Genomic DNA, 14,292 nt, shown 5'->3' on the forward strand with positions numbered 1-14,292 from the left:
TCAAATCAATTTACACATGTTATGAATGTTCACAACATAATTATATATGACAACAACATCTGACATAAGCAAGTTGGACCATGATGCTTTGTTTTGATGTGAATGTTCACTATAGTTAACAACCACAATATTGGGTGCAAGAACAGCAACAATATGAAATTCCACACAATGTATAAATAGAAACAGGGAATATGTGTGGAAGTTCAAAGTTAATACCTTAATATATACCATAGTCAAACATTTTATAGGAACACCGACTAATATTCATTCTCGTATCCATGATCAACTCAATAATTTAACTTGCCCTACTCTAAGTGATTTTAGATGGTATAAAGATGTTTTTACTTCTAGAGTAATGCTTCGAGATGATTGTACTAAGTCATTTTGGAAAAGAAAAGAAGGAGTTCACAATTTTCTTTTGCAATTTCTCTCAGTCTCTGTAAAATTTTAAGTTTGTTTTAAAATTCAATTTTTAAGTATGTAAGTAGAAGCTGTATTTTCCAGTTACTTTCAGTAAACAATTATGTATTTTTCGATTACTTCCAGTAACCAATTGTAAGTCAATATTGTGAGCTTAATTTATTTATCTATTCTTATTTAAAATATTTTATTTAGTTTATTAGTTTATTTAACTTGTTTATTTTAATTTTTAACTTGTTAGTTTATTTTCTTTATGTGCTGCTTTCGTCTCTTTGGTATCAGAGCTAGGTTGGAAAGATGTTGACTTTCTTATTGAGTTATCTTTTCTATTTATATTCTTCTCATTTTTGTTTCTTTGGTATTAGAGCCAGGGAACATGACTGCACAGTTGACTAGTAGGGAATCAATATATATATATATATATATATATCAACAGCTTTTCTCAAAGTAAGAGTAGTGACTGAAGCTGATTTATACATATATAGAATCCAATGGCTGACTGTTTAAGCATATGAGTCCTGAGCATCTTGAAACTAGGGCCCATAAGGATCATTATTGGTTGAAGTCTCAGAGGAACTAGATTCTTCAAAGGTTTCATCTCCAACCTGTGACTTGGCTTGGGCCATCAATAGCTTGGCCATCTGGATCAATTCATCATTGGATGACTTGGTCTTAGCTTTGGGCTTTGACTGAACTGACTTGGATTGGATGATTTGGGCTTGGAAGAGCTGGTTGTTGGGCTTCCAAGTTTGACTGGTGGAATTGGGCTTCCTTGAGTTCCTTGGGTGACTGAAGCAGTTAGGTTCTGCTGAGCTTTAACCATTGCAAGTGTTGGTGCATGAAGATTGACTGGAAATTCTTCTTGAACTTGATCAATTATGCGTTAGGGTTTGAAATTATCCCACCATTTAACAAAGTATTAGCGAATAACCAGGTTATCAGAAATAGCATATTGCCATTTAAATATCTAGGGGACTTTGTATTTGGATATAAAAATGAGTAACCAAGGAAATTGTTTTTGTTGTTGACTGAGTTTAAAAACAGAAGAGAAATAATTTACTTGTTCAATTAAAACAGAGGGAAAGATTTCAGGAATAGCACCATGCTAAGTCTACCATCGAAGAAACCAAGTAGGAAATTCGGACTTGAATTTATGGTCAAATTGGAGGAACTAGGAGTGATTATATGACTCATTTTGATACAGGAGAACTTTAAACCAGGCATTTATATAGTCATAATAACTATATTGGATTGTATGACCAGGTAAATCTCTGAGCTGAAATGGAGGACCCCGTTCATCAAGAGAAACTATATTGTGGATGTAAAGAGAATGGTAAACAATTTTACTAGTGTATGTATGATCATAGATGGGTTTAATGACTATTGACTGATGATGAAAGAGAATATCTTTGTAGTAGGTAATTGAATTTTCTAGATGGAGTGGAACAAAATGTCATCCAAGAGGGAAATAGGATTTAACTAGATTAAGAACATTATGGGTATTCTTGTGAATAGGTTCTTTAAAAAAGAGATTAGTTGATTGAAATTTGACATAATCAGATCGGACTGATTTGACTGGGTTAGGAGGGTAAAGAGTGAGTGACTGAGAAGAAGAAGCGAATGGATCTGAAGCAAGAGCGGATGTATAACTAGGTTTAGGGATATTACCAAGAACTTGGTAACGGTTGATAGTGTCAATAGGATGATATCTGGTGACTGGGTTAATAGGAGGAATATCAATGGATTTACTAGTTGGAACAATGGCTTTACTAAAAGGCCTTGACATCTATAAACAAATAAGGTGAATAGAATTAGCATCCACTGAGGATATCTAATTTGTCCATATGGAAATGAAGACAATTAGTATAATGAGCAAGTAAATTGCGACGACTGGTAATTTGATGAAATTGTATGAATTGTGCACAGCGAGTAGTTTTGCGAGTTGTCTTAAGGCAAGCAATACAGTAAGTAGTTTGGTAAACAAGTTTTCTATAATAGGTGACTTTTAATTTATGATAGGAAATAAAAGGAGTGGCCATCCTTTATCCACCCTGTAAAAATTCGCGGGTGAGGAAATAGAGAATAGAATTTTGATAACCAGGTATATATTCAATATCAAAATAAAAAATATTTAAAATAGATTGCCATTGGATGAAAATATGTTTACTAGCAATGTTTTGAACATCTTTTTCTAAAACATATTTAGCACTTTTAAAATCAACACGTAATAAAAAATTTTGGTTTAAAATATTATCTTGAAATTTACTAATACATAAAACAATAGATAAAATTTCTTGTTTAATAGTACTATAATTCTTTTGTGCTTTATTCTAGGCACCAGAATGAAAATGAACAATTTGTTCAGATGACTAAGGAGTGATTTTCTGAAGAAGGATACCTCCATAACTAACATCAGAGGCATCAGTTTGAATAATTTTGAAAGAATTTTTAGTAGGAATACCAAGACAGGGCAAAGTCTTGACATATTTTTTGACTTGTTGAATAAAAGTAGTATGTGTAGAAGACCAAGGTGGAGGATTATCTTTTAACCAATCAAATAGGGGTTGACAAGTTTTCCTAAGGTCCTTATAAAATTCAGCAATGTAATTTAAGGAACCTAAAAATCGTTGTAATTGGATTTTGTCCAAGATTTCGTCAGGGAACTTGGAAGCAAATTCAATAAACCTACCGACAGGAAGAATAGTACTTTGGTGAATATCATAACCTAAGAAGCGAACTTTAGTTTGGAAAAGTTTAATGTTAGGAGCAGAGATGACTAAACCATTATATTTGATAATATGGAAAAATGAATTAAGATGTTTCCAATGTTCATCAAGTGACTTAGAGAAAATGAGGATATCATCGACGTAGACTATGAAAAAATGACTGAAGGGATTGAAAATCTCATTCATAATATTTTGAAATTCACTAGGAACATTTTTTAATCCAAAGGGCCTGGCATTCCATTCGTAATGACCAAAAGGGGTACTAAAGATAGTTTTATAACGGTCATCAGGATGAATTTGTATTTGCCAAAATTCACTTTTTAGATCGAATTTACTAAATATGATAGCTTGACTAAGTCTTTTAATTAAATCTTTTTTATTAGGGATTGGATATCGGATCCATTCTAAAACCTTGTTTAGCGGTTTATAATTAATGACTAATCGGGGAACACCTCGTTCAAGTTCAACATTTTTATTAACATAAAAAGTAAGGCAAGACCAAGGTGACTTACTTTTACTAATAATATTACTTTTTAATAATTTGTTAATCTCTTTTTTGCACATTTTCATTAATTCATGATTCATTTGGATAGGTCTAGATTTTGTAGGAATTTATTTTTCATTAAAAATTTTTAATGGAAGGAAGTATTACTACATGTTTTTTTCTATGCCAAAAAGCACTAGGTAAAGTAGAACAAATGGTATTTGCTAATTGATTTTTAAATTAATTAATTTTGGATATAAGAATGGGATTAGTTAATTGAGATTCAATTCATTTGTAATTTACTTCTTCTTTGAGAAATTTGAATTGTTTGGTTAATCGATTAATAGATTGAGAAATTGAACATTCTTTTAATTGATTTAATTCTTTGATCGCTGGTGGAGATAGAAATTTAAAAGTGACAGCGTGATCAAAAGTTTGTGTAGTTATTCCTTTAGGAGTAGTAGTGAAAGGATATAATAAAAAGATAAATAGTGTACCTAAAATGACCTTATCAGTTAAGTTTCAAACTAACACAAAAGATGTTTTGAAACAAACATTATTTTGACAAATATGTATCATTGGTAATTTATATTTGATATGCATTTGACTTCCATTAGCAAAACTTAATTATTCAGTAGACTTATGATAATATTTGGTAAGAGTTAATCCTTCTTGAATACAATTTAAATCACCGCCAGTATCAATCAATGTGATGACTTCTATTTCAAAATCATAATAACTAATTTGACTTTCGAATGTCATTTCTGAATATTAATTCGATTAATTAGATTAAGGTGATTACTATCGTGATCACTATTATGTGGAGTAATTCTATTATCAAAGATGACTTTGTTTGGATCGGGTTCAGAATTAGATTCAGATTCTGATTCCGATGATGATTTATTGGATTGTTGGAAATCATTAAGACTTTTGTTGATTTTTAATAGAGCAATGTCTTCTTCTAAGGTCTTGTCTTTAGCTTTTAATTCTTGAATAGTTAGTTTAATATGATGAATTTCATTTTGTAGATCTTGTAAGGTGACTTCTTTATGTTTTTCTTTTTTAAATCGGTCTAAAGTTTTAGTTAAACTAATGATTGGTTTATCATGTTTAGGTTTCTTATCTTTATTGGTCAATTAGGATTTCAACTTATTAGTATATTGTATTTTTAATTCAAGATTTTCTAATCTACTAATTAATTCAATGAGAACAGTTTCTTCTTGTTGAGATTTACTAAGAACATTGATTGTTTTGCAACAAGTATCATTAAATTCTAATTCAATTTCATTGTCAGTACTATCAATGGGAGAATAATAGGAAGAAGTATCACTGGAGGGAATATCATCGCTAGATGAATGACTAGACTGAACAGGAGTTTGATTTGGAGTAGTAGCTAATTTAAATATGTCAAGTATTTGTTATTTATTTTCATCAGTAATCTGTAATTGGTTAAGTTTAGCTTTAAGTTTTTCTTTTACTTTACATTTATTGGAATAATGACCCTTTTTTCCACAATTATAACAAGTAACATCCGGTTTAGGTTTTGACTTTTGAGATTGATTAGATTTCTTATGATAATTTCTCTTTTTGGGTTTAGTATAATATTTATTAGTTGATTTAGAAGGGTAATATTTCTTTTTATATTTAGTGGAGTATTTATAAGAAGATTTCTTTTTATTATTTTTACTTCAAGAAGGTGCTACGGGAGGTAAGCCATATTGTTCACAGAAGTTACCTAATTCATATTTAGTTTTATGTTTGTCTTTAGCAGCTTTTTGACTAAGTTTCAAATCGATGCACATTTTAGTCCGTCCTTTTGAATTGTGCTAATTATATCACTGTAGGTTAAGTGATCATATTCTATAATACCAGTGGGTTGACTAAGAACATCGCGAATTTTATGGGCAAAAAGACTTGGTAATCCATTAATAAATTTTTCTTTCCAAAATGACTTAGTACAATCATCTCGAAGCATTACTCTAGAAGTAAAAACATCTTTATACCATCTAAAATCATTTAGAGTAGGGCAAGTTAAATTACTAAGTTGATCACGGATACGAGAATGAATATTAGTCGGTGTTTCTATAAAATATTTGACTATGATATATATTAAGGTATTAATACCATCAGGTATACTAGAACCTATTTCTTCATCAAAGATAGGAAAACCATTATCATCCATTTGGACAGCATGTTGAATAGATTCTCGTTGATCAGAAGTGAGATATTTGTCCCACCAAGATTTGAGCATACTAGTAAATTCGGTAGTAATTAAAATAAAAATTTCACGTTGAGTATAATCAGGATAATTAGTAAGGTAACTGTTTGCAACCATGGATAAATGATTGAGTTTTTGGAAAATTTGATGTTCACTAAGACTATCTATATTCCACTATATAATTTTTTAGCAGAAACGGAAATTTGATTGCTAATATTGGTTTTTTCAAATTGAAGATTGGGAGGTGTAAGTTTAGTGCATCAATTTTTGGTAAGAGTTGTAGGATTAACTTTAGGGTGTGTGATTCTATTAAGATGAGAAGGTTAAAATTGTTGTACTAACTGAGTGATTTCATTATCAGTAGATGTATCAGAATGACTAGAAAATTCTAGAGGAGGTTGTTGTGTTAGGACAATAATTCCTGTACTTGTAGACATTTTAGTAAATAATTTTTCAATGGCTTCAATTGTAATATTATCTTGAGTAGCTAAGCTTAATCATTTTCTAGTACTAAGGAAGATTAATAAGCGGTTTATCTAAAGGTTTACTTGTAGAAGTATGACTAGTGGAGTAATCCTCAAAAGTAGCTTCGAGTTTATCTAGTTATTTACCAATAGTTTTTAAACATTGATTGGTATAATTATTTTGTTCAATGACCTTTTTAATTTCAGATTCGTCACTAGGGAGTTTAAAAAGAGAAACATGAATAATGGCGCCTTTATGTTTAATCAAAATGGTTTCTAAAGGAGGGTGACTAGATGAAACAGAAGTGGTAGGGGAAGTTTTCCATTTAGTTTTGGTGATAACATTTACTTTTTGATAATAATTTTCTAAATAATCAAAGAAATTAACTTCAGTATTGATTTCTGCCATAAATTTATACAATTTCTTAGTAATTTTATATTGTTATTTTGTATCATAACTATGTCGATATGTGTGTCTTTTTGACTTATTTGCAGTAGATTGGAATTCAGCATGAAGTTTATTAAGGTCTGGAGTAAAAGGTTTACTTAAAGTTAACAATTGTGGGTTGACATGAGGGACAACTTCAAAATCAGTTTGAGTAGGTGAATCTTGAGATATAGTATCTTCTTCTTGAAGATGTGTGTGAGTGGAATAAACTGGTTTACTAATTTGAGAAGTAGAGGAATTATCAATTGCTTTTAATTTACTATGTATATGTTGGGTTTGCAAAAAAGGTTCGCAAATATGAAGTTTTCTATCTTTTCTAGTGAATAATGGGGTATTGAAGATTTCATCTTCATCAGTTTCAGTAGGTACACTGGAGGTACTATGTCGAGAAGATTGATTAGAAGGTCTATTAAATCTAATATGAACAGAACCATCATTAAATTATTCAATATTCTGAATATCATGACTACTCAAAACTTGTTGATTTGGGGAATAATTTTCATTTACCATAACCCAGCCATCCAGAAGATTTATATCTTTCCAACAAATCATTTTTGGAACTGAAATGTTAGTTTCATTAGTGCTACCTTGGATTAATAAGGTTTTATCTTTGGGACTTTTAGTTAAAAATTGAACATTTAAATTAGTTTTTATGCATTTGTAATAAATTCGATAAATTAATGCAATATTATGAACACTTTCTAACATATTGGTATATTCACCAGATAATTGTATATTTAATGTTAAAGCCTTTAATATATGGGGATCCCGTAAACTTAAAGTAAAATCAAGAAAACAATTAAAATGTACCGGACCTTTATGAAGACCAGATTCCATCCTTTCGATTACACTAGCATGATAGTTAATAAAATGAGCATCTCTTAAACATAAAAGGACAGAAGTGTTTTTATCTTGTTGGGTTAATGGGTTTATTCCTACTTGGATTAATCCTAAATGAATAAAATAATGACCAGTTTTGAGATGTTTTCTTAATGACTCTTTAGATAATAATTGGCAAGTTTCCCGTGGTTTACTTAAAGCATAAACTTGTTCAACTGTTTTGACTTGTAAATCAACATTAAAGGTAGATTGTAAAAAACTAGTTTTATAAATTCCCTTAGTTTTTACTTTAGGAATATTCAAGCTTAAATCAATTTTAACATCTTGATATTCATATTCTTCTTCATTAATTAGTATATCCGTACTAGGGATAGGAGCTAGAGTTGTAGATTTAGAACTAACTGAAGAGTTATTTCTGAATAATCGACTCATTTTAATTCTATAAAATTAAATCCAATTTTCTAAAACTCATTTTGTCACTTATCATGTTTTCACGTACAGTGTGTTCGCTCATACCCTTTCCGGGAACCCCTAGATCCTTCGACTGCCTAAACCTAAGGACTTACATTGGATTGGGACGAAAAGTGGGTGGCTACTGGCAAAGTAGAATACAAAGATAAGTTAAACAAGAATAGGGAGACTGGAGTTAATTAAAATAGAGTAAAAATGAGAAGAATATAAACAGAAAAGATAACTCAATAAGAAACTCAATATCTTTCCAACTTGGCTCTGATACCAAAGAGACGGAAATAGCACATAAAGAAAATAAACTAACAAGTATAAACTAACAAGTTAACAAGTTAAAAATTAAAATAAACAAGTTAAATAAACTAATAAACTAAATAAAATATTTTAAATAAGAATAGATAAATAAATTAAGCTCACAATATTGACTTACAATTGGTTACTGGAAGTAATCGGAAAATATAGAATTTTTTATTGGAAGCAACTAGAAAATACAACTTCTAATTATGTGTGGAATCTCATATTGGTGCAATTTGAATAGGACATTCACATGATTAAAACATGCAACAACAAGAACATCTGCATTAATTGGCTTGGCCCAACATATTGACTTCGATGTGAATGTCTACTACTATTAACATCAATAATATTAGGGACAAGAACAATAATAATATGAAGTTCACACATTGTAAGAATAAAAACAAACACTATTGCGGAAGTTCATATTAGTGCAATTTTAATAGGAAATTCACATGATTGAAACATACAACAACAACAACATCTAAAACAATTTGCTTGGCCCAACATTTTCAATTCCATATGAATGTTCACAGCTTTTAACACAACGTAATGGCCAGTGCAATATTTCTGGATGAAAAAACCCATATAATTGGGGATTAGAGGGGTTCACATTCATGATTAGGGTATGAACAATAATAATATGAAGTTTCACGCATTGTAAGAACAATAACATCATTTCTAAAAGTTTACAATGTTATATTTTGAAGAAAAGATTTAGGGTTTACATACAAGATTGGTGAAATTACTTACGTTTTTTGCCCATATCGACGGTTGGGTTGTCACAAATGGTTGTCAATAGTGATTTTGATGAAGATGGAACTTCAGGATGTTCAATAATGGTGATTTCCACGATTCCGACGATAGACAGTAGAGGGATGACGAAGAAGACGATGAGACGCTGCAACGATGGGACAATGAGAGCCGTGTGGGTTTGAGACGATATGAAATACGGTTTTAGGTTTTTGCAACAGTGGAGATACTGTGCGTGATTTTCTGCAGAATGAGAGAGGAAAAGGACAGACGATTATTTGATTCAAAGAAACACAGGTGTTTGTGTGAGGGTGTTTTGGTCTTCTACTATGAAATAGGATCTAATGGAATAGTAAAAAATACTATGGGTTTGATGGAATAAGACTCTTAGAGAGTGGATTTACTAAAAAAAGCTTCCCCTTTTAATTTGTAGGGAATATTTTTAAAATTTTAAATAATTTTTTTTATTTTTTTAAATGCACTTTATTTAGATGTATCTAAATAGTAAAATATTTGTAAAAAAAATATTTTAAAAAAATAATAAATACACAAAAATGTGAAAAATATGAATTTTCATTTTTTAAAAATATTTTTTGGTATTTTGTGAATTTTTTGAAGATTTTTTTTCACAAATATTATACTTTTTGAGTGTATTTATGTTAGGTGTGTCTAAAAGTTTTTTTAAAAAAAATCTTAAAATGTTAAAAAAATTCATTGAAACATTAAAATAGAAAAATTAAAAAGTAGAATTTTCTAAAAACTGTTTTTAGAAAAGCAAAACCAAACAAGCTGGTTATTTTTCTCCTCTAGGAATTTCAACTCGCTTCTAATTTTATTAATTGTTTTAGGTAATATATAAAAAATTAAAAAATATGTGTAAAATGTAGAATTGTAAAGTCATATCACGTAAGATATGAAATGGTGATTATTTTTTTTTATTTTGAGGGTTTCCATAAATAGGGAAAGTCACGAGACGAGTTTGGGGTGGATTTGTTATTCTCCGCCCTTGCCCTAGCCTTAATCCCGCTACGGGTGGAATTTTTTAACACCATCTTTGTCCCTGTGGATACCCGGCCACGTTTCAAATAACTAAAAAAATTGAGAATCATTTAAATTCTCAACACACTAAATAATTTTTTTTGTTTCCATATATATAAACAATGAGACTTTTAGGATTATTATTTATTTGTATTTAAACAAAATCACAGACTTTTAGTATTCCTTTCTTATATCTAATTACATTATATATACATATATATTATTAATTATATCGGGTCGGGTTTGGATCGAGCGAGGCGATATCCACTCCGGCCCCACCCCACCCCCGTTGCGGATAACCAAAACATAATCCACCTCTGCCCCCACATAAGTGTCGAGTCAGGTAAAATCCGCCCCATTCGAACAGGTATAGACGAGCCCCAACGGATCGGATTAAAATAATCATCCCTATCCATGAATTATAGGCCTATCTCTACTCAATTTTTTATTATTTTGAGTGAAAATTTTATGGGAGAATGACTGAAAAGCCCTATTAAGAAGATGAGTGCACTAATAAGTTCTTTTAATTTTTTTGTGTACTAAAAAGTCTTATTCACTTTTAATTGTTATCACAAAATTTTATTTTTATTTTTTTAGTAGCATTTCTATAGAAAGTGTCACTAATTATTAGTTTTTAGTGATAATTTAAAAAATTTGTCACACAAAAACATTACTAATTATCGTTTTTTAGCAAAAAAATTTATAAATTCTTCACAGAAAAGGTCATTTTAAAACTTTTTTATCTATAGAAATACCTGTAGAATTTAATGGTATATTGGTCCTTATAACCGGACTTGTAAGTAATTAACTCAAAATTTGTTTGATATATGGAGTATCACAATGGACAAATTTAGATATAAGTACGAATTTAAATATATTTTTTTTAATAAATAGTAGAGTGATAAATTTAAAAGTTTCAAAATAATTTTGAGTAAACATTTTAGTATTTTTTATTTAAGTAAAAAAACTCATTTTTATATTAGTTTGAGTAAAGAAATGGAGAGGATTTTAGGAATTTTTTTACTCAAATTTAAATTTGGAGAAACAACAAATCAGTATAGGGTTGGAAAAAAAAAAATCACATTAATGGTAAAGTTTTTATATTTTAATTATTAAAGTCATAATTTTTTTTTTATGTATATGTAATTATTTTTAAAAAGTACATGATTTGTAATTTTCCTTCTAAATTTGACCTGGTTAAATGTAAGGGCCAGAGATGTCTTGTAGTTTTTCTGATTTTATGTTGCTGTATTTGTTTTGATTATATGGACTTTTTAAATTTTTGACAATTACATGGATTTCTGATTATTGAAATTACATTCAGTGTGTTTGGTTTGAGTTTTTTGAATTAAGTTTTTTGAGAACTTAATTTTTTAGTTTTTGTATTTTTTTGTTTTTAGTAAATATTTATGAAAAAATATACTGCTAGAATCATTTCAGTATAAAATTTAAACTCACTTTTTAAATTTTAAACATTTTTTTTACTTTTTAAGATGCACCTTACTTAAATGTATCTAAAAAGTTAAAAAATTGTGAAAAAATATTTTAAAAATTTAATAAATACATAAAAATACAAAAAATGTACTGAATTCTAATTTTTTTTTGTATTTTTGGTATTTAGTGAATTTTTAAAATATTTTTTTCACAAATTTTTTACTTTTTAGGTATTTATGTTAGGTATATCTAAAAAGTAAAAAAAAAAAAATTGCTTAAAATATTAAAAAAAATCAGTAAAAATAAAAAAACGTGAAAAACAAGAAAATATAATTTTTGAAAAGTGATTTTAAAAAACACAACCAAGCATAGTGATTATCTTTTTTGACATAATTGTTGATTTTATGATGTTAACGTTTGATTTAAGAAAAAAAAAACATTAGGTCTTGTTTGGCAATGGTTTTTTTTATTTATTATTAAAATAGTCAATAAAAATAAAATAGGTTAAAATAATTAATAAAACAAAATGTCACATCAAATCATAATTATTTTATTTTTTCTCTCACAATTATCAAATTATCTTTTTTTTTTTTTTTTAAAAGTACACACACCAACCAACTTCCCAAACATAACTTTTTTAATTAAATTAAAAAAATCAAAAAAACAATTTGTTGGCTTATTTTTCCTACGAAGAAAAATATCATAAATGTCAGCGTGCCAATAAGGATTGAAAAATCCTTACAGATTAAATTCAAGCCAATTATCAAGCGATTGTGTTGACGGTTCTTTTGCCTCAACGAAGAGGACTTCAAAATTGTCAACTGTAGAGAAAAGAAAAAGTAAAAGAAGAAAGAGGGACGAAGAAATATGATTGAGTGAACAATCAAAGTAATAATTACTTACCTCTACTCCTATGCTTCGAAAAGGAAGTGTATAAAATGCTTTGAAAAGAAAATGCTAAAAATAAATACTTCGAAATATAAATTTATGTTAAACTACTCCTAAGATAAGGAAAATAGCAAGAAATATTGAAATCAATTGTCTTTTATTTGAATTCTGAATCCTTTACAATGTAACCATGAATGACTATTTATAGACAAATATTTGTAGGAAAAAACTTCCAGCAATAACTACCCAATAACCACCTAAAACTACCACTCTTCCATCTTCATTCCCACAATTCCACATATCCCTCCACGTCTTCATAACTTCCTTTAACCTCTAATTCATACTCCATGTTTTCCACTTTATTCTCGATCATCTTTTTACATTTCATAAATTCTCATAATCTCCAAATGAATAGAAAGATACCGCATATCGTACAATTATATAAAAAATAAATAATAATAAAATTACAAATTTATAATGCTAACGCCATTAAAATAACTCAACTTTCCTAACGATAAAAAATACTAGTGATTATGAAATGAAACCACATCCTAAACAAACCTTTGCTTGGTTTTACACGTAATTGAATAGAAGAGAGAGGAGAAGAATGTTGACAGTGCAAATTATTTTTGGTTTATTTTTTATTTGGTAATTTTTTATTTTTATCCTTGAATTTTTATTTATTTATTTTGGCTCTTTATATTTTAAATTTTTCTCAATTGACTTCTAAAATTAACTTTTATTCAAAATAATAAAAAAATGCTACGTTACTAGCTATATGACATAAAAAATATTGCTTGTTTTCACTTTTCAAAAAATATTTTTCAGAAAATTTTACTTTCTTATTTTTCGTATTTTTTTTTACTAAATTTTTTTAATATTTTAAACAATTTTTTTACTTTTTAGACACACCTAACATAAATACACCTAAAAAGTAAAAAAATTATAATTTTTTTTTTAAAAATTCACTAAATACCAAAAATACATAAAAAATACAAGAATTCAGTACATTTTTTATATTTTTATATATTTATTAATTTTTTAAAATATTTTTTTATAAATTTTTTACTTTTTAGATACATCGAAGTGAGGTGTATCTAAAAAAATATAAAAAATGTTTAAATTTTAAAAATATTCACTAAAAATAAAAAAATACAAAAACAAAAAAAATTAATTTTCAAAAAACTTAATCTAAAAACCTCAAATCCAACATACTGATTACTATTTTTATGCGAAGCTAAAATGAGTTATGACTGAGCAGGATCATAAATTTAGGCCTCGTTTGGCAAGAGGCTATTTTAGCCAATTAGTCAAAAAGTTACTAAATTAGCCAAAAAGCCAACAACTCATACCAAAAAGTCAAAGATTCTCTTTTTTCTCTACTTTTTGCACATCTTTTCGTAATTAGCCAAAAAATCATTCCAAACATACAAATTTTTTTTACCCACCTTTTTAGTCAAATAACCAAAAAATTACTAAATTAACCTGTTCTCAAACGAGGCCTTAGTTCTAGAATGGTATCTTGGTAAGTCAAAGTACTTGTCGTCCAGAACTTTGAGACCCAGGTCCCGATGACTTGGATCTATTACGAAGTTCAAAACTAAAATATAGGGTCAAAATTGAGGGTTCAGGTCCAGACACTTAAGCCCAAGATCAGAGATTCAGAGGGGCAAGAAGCACGCCCTAGAAGACTTAGGGATTATTTGGGGTGTCTTAAATAAGTATGTTTTTTATCTTTTTAAATTAAAAAGTTGAGGTTAAAAATATGAATGTTTAGATTAATTTTTTGACTTTTTATAGAAAAATGTGTAATAAAA

Source organism: Camellia sinensis, chromosome 8, assembly GCF_055761805.1.
Source record: "Camellia sinensis isolate YWXY chromosome 8, ASM5576180v1, whole genome shotgun sequence".
NCBI lineage: Eukaryota > Viridiplantae > Streptophyta > Magnoliopsida > Ericales > Theaceae > Camellia > Camellia sinensis.